The sequence below is a fragment of the Hemicordylus capensis genome, chromosome 4 (genome assembly GCF_027244095.1).
Source record: "Hemicordylus capensis ecotype Gifberg chromosome 4, rHemCap1.1.pri, whole genome shotgun sequence".
Taxonomy (NCBI): domain Eukaryota; kingdom Metazoa; phylum Chordata; class Lepidosauria; order Squamata; family Cordylidae; genus Hemicordylus; species Hemicordylus capensis.
This window is the reverse complement of record NC_069660.1, coordinates 14,270,083-14,276,655: the sequence shown is the minus strand read 5'-3', so window position 1 is coordinate 14,276,655 and position 6,573 is coordinate 14,270,083.

The following is a 6,573-nucleotide window of genomic DNA, read 5'->3' as shown; positions in this document are numbered from 1 at the left end:
ACTCTGCTGGACATGAACTTGCAGACACAATACGGGTTGAAAAAAATATCTTCTTTGCCGCCATATTGCTAGAGCATGGATCTTCAAATGTGCTCTATGTTGTAATCTGTAGGATTTGAGTCGAGTGCACTCCAGTCGTTCAACTTGCTACTACAGCCCCCGTAGTTCTTCTGTATACCAAGGGGCCATTTTTGAAGTTGGTTGGAGAGGATGTTTAGGAGCGATCATGTCTACTGCCCTGGTGAGTTTGCTGTTCCAATTCTCCACCAAGGCATCAACAGGATCACCTACAGAGCCAACACTAAATCCCTCCAAGGCTTCTTGAAACCCTACTGAATCCAATAACCTTCTCGAGTGGACCATTCTAATGGGCTCCCCTGCGAAGGTGGGGTGTGACTGTGAGTCCAACCTTAACCAGATGGTAGTCTGTCCATGACAATGGGGAAATCATAGGAGTCCCCACCCATGGAACACCACCCTGATCAGAGTGAAAGACCAGATCAAACGTGTGGCCATCAATGTGCGTCGGTCCTGAGACCCCTTGCCCCTTGAGATAGGTCCATAGTTGTCATGGCCACTATGAACTCCTGAAGCGCCCAGACAAATTGTTCCCAAAGTGGACACTGAAGTCCCCCAGCACCACAAGCCTGGCGGACTCCAATGCCAAACCTAAGACCAAGTCCATCAGCTCAGTTAGGGACTCCTTTGGGCAATCGGTACACCAACAGGGGCAATCGGTACACTAACAGAAGTCCCAGTCTATCCCTTGTCCCCAAAGTTAGGTACACACATTATGTATGGTCAGATGCTTCAACAGGGAGCCTGGTCAGGAAGAGGTTATTTTTATAGACCACAGCCACTCGACCTCCCTGCTTGCGTCCCCACACTTGGTCTTCAACAGAGTACCCTGGAGGGAGAAGCTGGGACCAGACTGGGCCACCAGGCTCCCCCAACCAAGTCTCTGTAATACATACCAGTTCTGCCCTTTCATCCAGAATCAAATCATGGATGATTTCAGATTTATTCTGGACAGACCCGGCATTATAGAGGAGCAAGGTGAGGGTTTGTGGGAGGTTGGTCCTGCTTCCCAAGATCAAAGAGCTGGCAGGACAGCCGGAAGGGGAAACCGCTAATAGATTTCTGACTTCCCTTCCCCTGTAATGCCTCGCTGACCCACCAACTTAACTTCTATTCCCCACCACCACCAGAATAGCCACCTCATAGTCAGTGGACACCCCCCCTTTCTCCCCATCCCTATACAAACTAGACCACATCTGAAACACCCAGGACCTAAAAACAACAGAGGCCAAAATAATACCACCTGGCCCTTGCCCTCATTCTCCCCCAAAGTGGCTCCCCCAAAGGGGTGGCCCCTTTTAGTTCAAATCTCCTCCAGAATGGAGTGTGCCAGTCCACATATTAGCTGCACCTACCCTGAATTCTCTGTGGGCTGAGGTACACCTAGGTAATTTTGGAGCCTGGACCTAAAAGCTTTTGGTGCCTCCCGCCCTGCAAATTAAGCATCATGATGCTCAGCCGGGCAACCACACTACCCAGGACAGACTAAAGAGGATTTGGGGGGCCCCAGGGGCAAGAGTGCCTCTGCCTGTGGGCTATCAGACCAGTACAGACAGGACTCTGTTTTTCCCTGAATCAAGACTGCACATTTGTGCTTAGCCCGCAGTATGTCCGGCTTAAAAAAAATCCTCTATTTTCAGCAGCTTTTGGGAAAAAACAAAAAGCTTCCACAGGGAAGCTTTTTGGGTTGTGCATTTGTCAGACTTCATTGCATGACCCAAAGGCTCCTGGGCGGACAGGTCTCTTGCTGCCCCCTCTTTTAGACAGTGCTACAAGTCCTCTGTTGGATCCAGATCTTGGGACGCCAAGATCTTGCAGTGCTAAAAATGCAGTAGCTGAAAACAAAAGCACTGGTTTCTGCTTTAAAACTCCCTGCCTCTTAAATGGTCTGGGGTGTGAGGGGAGGGAACATGAGGCGATGAAGGCAGTCACTCACAAAGGCAAGGCTTGGCAACTTGCCATGCCGTTCTTCTGTTCTTCCATAGCTGTCAAACTAAAAAAAGAAAAGAAAAAGCTCTCCCTCCACCTCCTCTGTTGTGATTGATTGGAGGAAAAACCTGGAGCAAGCCGGTGGGAACGCACAGGGAAAAGATCTGCCAGGGATTGCGGAGAGGAGTCGACCCTATGTGAACTGTCCATTTAATCCCCTGAATTAAGCATCTTGCCCTGAATTAAGCATCTGAGATATCTTGGGGCACGAAGGCATGTGGGAATAACTCCCAGGTGAAGATGACCCTCTTGCTGCAAAGCAACACCCAGATTGCCAACTCATCTATAAATGTTGTGCAACAGAAGTGTTTATATTTCAGGTTTGCACCATAGTAGCATTCTCCATCGGACAGGTCAGCAACAAATCCCACCTGTCGAAAGTCCCTAACACAGGGTAGCCGCCACCTTTTCTGTTGCACTCAGCATCATATGCTATCAGTCTGGTATGCATATTGGAAATGGTTTGACCAAGTAGACAAAGATTTGGACAGATGAGATACAGATTTCTGGAGAGTAGCAAACTCAACATGAGACACAAGCTTTTTAGCTTGCTCTTGCTGCTCTAGTTTGTTGCATCAGTCCTCCTTACTGGGTGCCGTATTTACCTGAATAGAAGACGACTCTATTACTACTACTACGAATATTTATATACTGCTCTTCAACCAAAGTTTTCAAAGTGGTTTAAATAGAAAAACAAATAATAAATAAGATGGTCTCCTGTCCCCCAAGGGCTGACAATTTAAACAGAAACGTAAGGCAGAGACCAGCAACAGCCACCGGAGGGATGCTGTGCTGGGGTTGGATAGGGTCAGTTGCTATCCCCCTGCTAAATATAAGAGAATCACCACTTAAAACCCCCCTGATAACTTGGCAAAGAGGCACTTTTTAATGTGGTGATTCTCTTCATTTAGCAGGGGGAGAGTAAATGGCCCTATCCACCCCCAGCACAGTACCTCCAGTGACAGTTGCTGGTGTCTATCTTGTATTTCTTTTTAGATTGTGAACCCTTTGGGGACAGGGATCCATCTTATTTATTTATTATTTCTCTGTGTAAACCACCCTGAGCCATTTTTGGAAGGGTGGTATAGAAGCCGAATGAACAAACAAACAAACAAACAAACAAACAAATAATAAAAAGGTGTCTCTCTGCTCTGAATTTAGAGATGACCCACTTTAAAAATCTAGATCAAATCCAGATCATATTTGCCTAAAAGGAAGAGGCCTCTGAATTTGTTGATCTCCACCCCCGCCCACCCACCCGTTTCTAACATCAAGTAATTTAGAGGGGAAAACCTAATCTTGGATTCAGATAAATACAGTAGCTTTTTCCCAGTTTTCCTCATCTCTGATGCCTCTGAACATCCCCTCCCAAATCTGAAAGCAGTGCTGGCTCCAGGTTTGGTGTGGCTTTGGGGAAAGATGCCCTCAGTGGACCCCTTTCCTCGTGTTGGTCTATCTCCTTGCCACTGTCACTGCTGCTCTTTCCTCTCTGGGCCCAATCCATGCCACTTCCCAGAGGGAGAAAGTAAAGTGAGCGAAGGTAGCTGCTCCTTTTCTTTCTTGTCCCTGCTTGGAGAAGATGGATAAATGGCCGGCAGTGGCAGCAGCAATGGCAGCAAGCAGCAGGACTGCTCACCCCAGAGGTTGGCACTGGGCCCTTTGCTGGGTATATGGAACAATGGGCACGTGCCAAATGATGCAGGCCCCTCATGTCAGTTCCATCTGGGAGACAAAACAGGACAACTCCAGTAGGTAGCTGGAAAGCATCGCACCTCTCTTTACTGCAGGGGTTCTCAAACTTGGGTCCCCAGATGTTGTTGGACTCCCATAATGCCCCGTGGCCATTGTGGCTGAGGATTATGGGAGTTGGAGTCCAACAGCATCTGGGCCCCCAAGTGTGAAGACCTCTGCTTTACTGTCCCCTTCTTAGGCCACTGCCCCATGACATTAAAATGGCGTTCAAAGGTTTCACACAGCCTCCAAGCGCAATCTTGCCCACCTGTGTTGCTGCTGCAGGCTTCCTAGATGCTGATGCTGCTTCCTAGAGCAACATTACCCTCTCTAAACATGCTGAGCAGGGACCGTGTGTGGTTTTTGCAGCGGCATTTGCTGGCCAGCTCTTGAATTCTGAGAAGCTGCCCTTTCTCCCAGTTGCCACGAAAGTGTGGATGAAAAAGGACAGATTCTTCTCGGAATGCGGGAGCTGGTTGGTAGTGGGCACAGTGGAAATGATGCAAGGTCCTTGCATGGCCTTGCATGTTTACAGGGGGTAGCATTCAGGGGCATAGCTGCAATTGAACAGTGTTTCATATAGTGATCCGAGGTCCTGTTCAGATGTAACAAGGAACCGCGGGTCCAAGGGACCTGTGGTCCTGTGCCTCCCCTCTCCCGTCCACATTCGGATGACAGGGAGAGTTGCCTCTCTGCAGTTAGCAAGACTGCAGAGAGGTGGGGCTGGCTGTGCAGCTTCCCTCTTTCCTGAAGGACAGCCCACGCAGCCAATCGGGCTGGAAGAGGGAGGAGCTTCCGGTTCCATGGGGCCAAAACTGCAGTGCCAGGGTTCAGATGTAACGCTGGCACCGCAAAACCGGAATTAAGGGTGACGAAACTCCACTCTGACTGAAGGTTCAGAGTAGAGTTTGGTGAGGGAAACCACAGACCCCTTTTCACCCTTAACTCTGGTTTTCTGAATTCAGACTTGTGGCTTCAGAAACCGGAGGTGAAGGGACCTCGGGTTTCTTATTACGCCCTAATTAGGCCAGAGTTTTGCTGGAATCCTTCCCATTGCAAATGTATCAAGTTTAGAAGTACCATGTTATGTCCACTAGGTGGCAGGCACAGACCAAAAGAGGTAAGTGCTTGCACTTTCCTATTAGGTTTCTGCTAATGACAGGGGATATTGCAACATTGTCATTAACACATATTCAAAGTTACTTAACTATGGAGCGAGGGGTGATTCGCACTTTGGATTAATTAATGCAGGATACAAGGGTGTCCTCTTGCATATGAGACAAATAGCACCAGTAATAAAGCATGATCTCAGGTGTTGTGAGAACACATACCCAAACTTACCAGTTTCCAGCACCTTGATAGGCTTCTTCCTCTCCTGTAGGTTCCTTCTCTGGGGTGGCCCAGAGTATTGTGGCACCTAAGTCAGGGTGCCAGATGTTGTCTTGCCTCATGACCCTGCTGGAGGCCAGCGCGCTTTCAAAATGTTGTTGGACTACAACTCCCATCATCCCCAGCCACAATGTCCCAAAGCTATTGTAGCTGGGGATGGTGGCAGCTATAGTTCAACATCATCTGAGGATCCAACTTTGGAAACTCTTGGCTTTCAGGACGTTGTAAAGTACTGTGTACAGTGATGGTGGTGTTATGTAATTGAACAAATAAACAGAAAAGAGCCCTATTGAGATGAGATGTTGTGCATGTGTAGAGATGTCTGTAGACTTGCACATTTGTTGGTGTGAATGACTTTGCCTGCATGCTTTAAAAAAGTGAACCGGGATACAGGCCCCTCAAATGCATGGCACAGAAAGGAAGTGCACTACTGTACCTGAATTCAACACAATGTGTGAATAACTGTACCTGTGTACAGGTCTGTATCTGTGTGTACAGGGTGCACAGATTGTACAATATTCCACCGGCCTTGTGATGGACTGTGTGTGTGCTGGTGCACAAGAGTGTTGCTGTGCAAAACACAAGAATCGTGCAAAGACATTTGTGTGATGGATGGCCACTGGAAATACTGGCTGTCCATTTGCACAAGTATTGCATTTTGTGCAAGAGGACTCTTGCCCAATTGTGTGCATATTTGTTGCACAGTATGTTCGCCAGTGTATTCATAGGACTACGGCTTTCACCTTAAAGCCTGTTCCAGTGGTCCCTGAGTGGCATTATGGCATCCTCTCTTAGACCTTTTCACATGTCATATTTGGCCTCCTTGGAAATTCATGGTGTGGATTTGTCCTTACTATGGCTGGAGGCTGCCTTTAATGACTGTCTCTACTCTGTGCAGGGCAGAAAGGACCAGCTTATTGCTGCAGTTTATACTAGGGCTAACCCCACAAAATGCCTGATTACCTGGATTCCTAGAAACTGGATACTGGCAGAAATAGCCCTCTGTTTTGGTTCTACAAAATCCCACCTGACAAAGGCTGGAGAAAAGGAATTTGAGCTATTATTACCGCCCCATGAGCTAGAATCATAATGTGTGAAAGAGCCGCCTCCCTCCGCCAAGAAAGCTTATCTGTACATACCTGGTTCAAGGTACGCAAGCAAAACACATTAAGAGACATATGAGACTGTGTTGTTGTCCTGGTGTACAAGAAGAGGGGAGGGCTCAAAACAGAGCAACTTTCCCCCACCCCTTTCAGGAAAGACTGGGAAAGAAAATCCTCCCCACCTGATCCTGAAGGACAGCTTGTTTGTACCAAATGCTTTGGAAATATGGTTCAAGAGCAGCTTATTCATGTCAACAACACTTCCAAGGTCAGTGCAAACTGC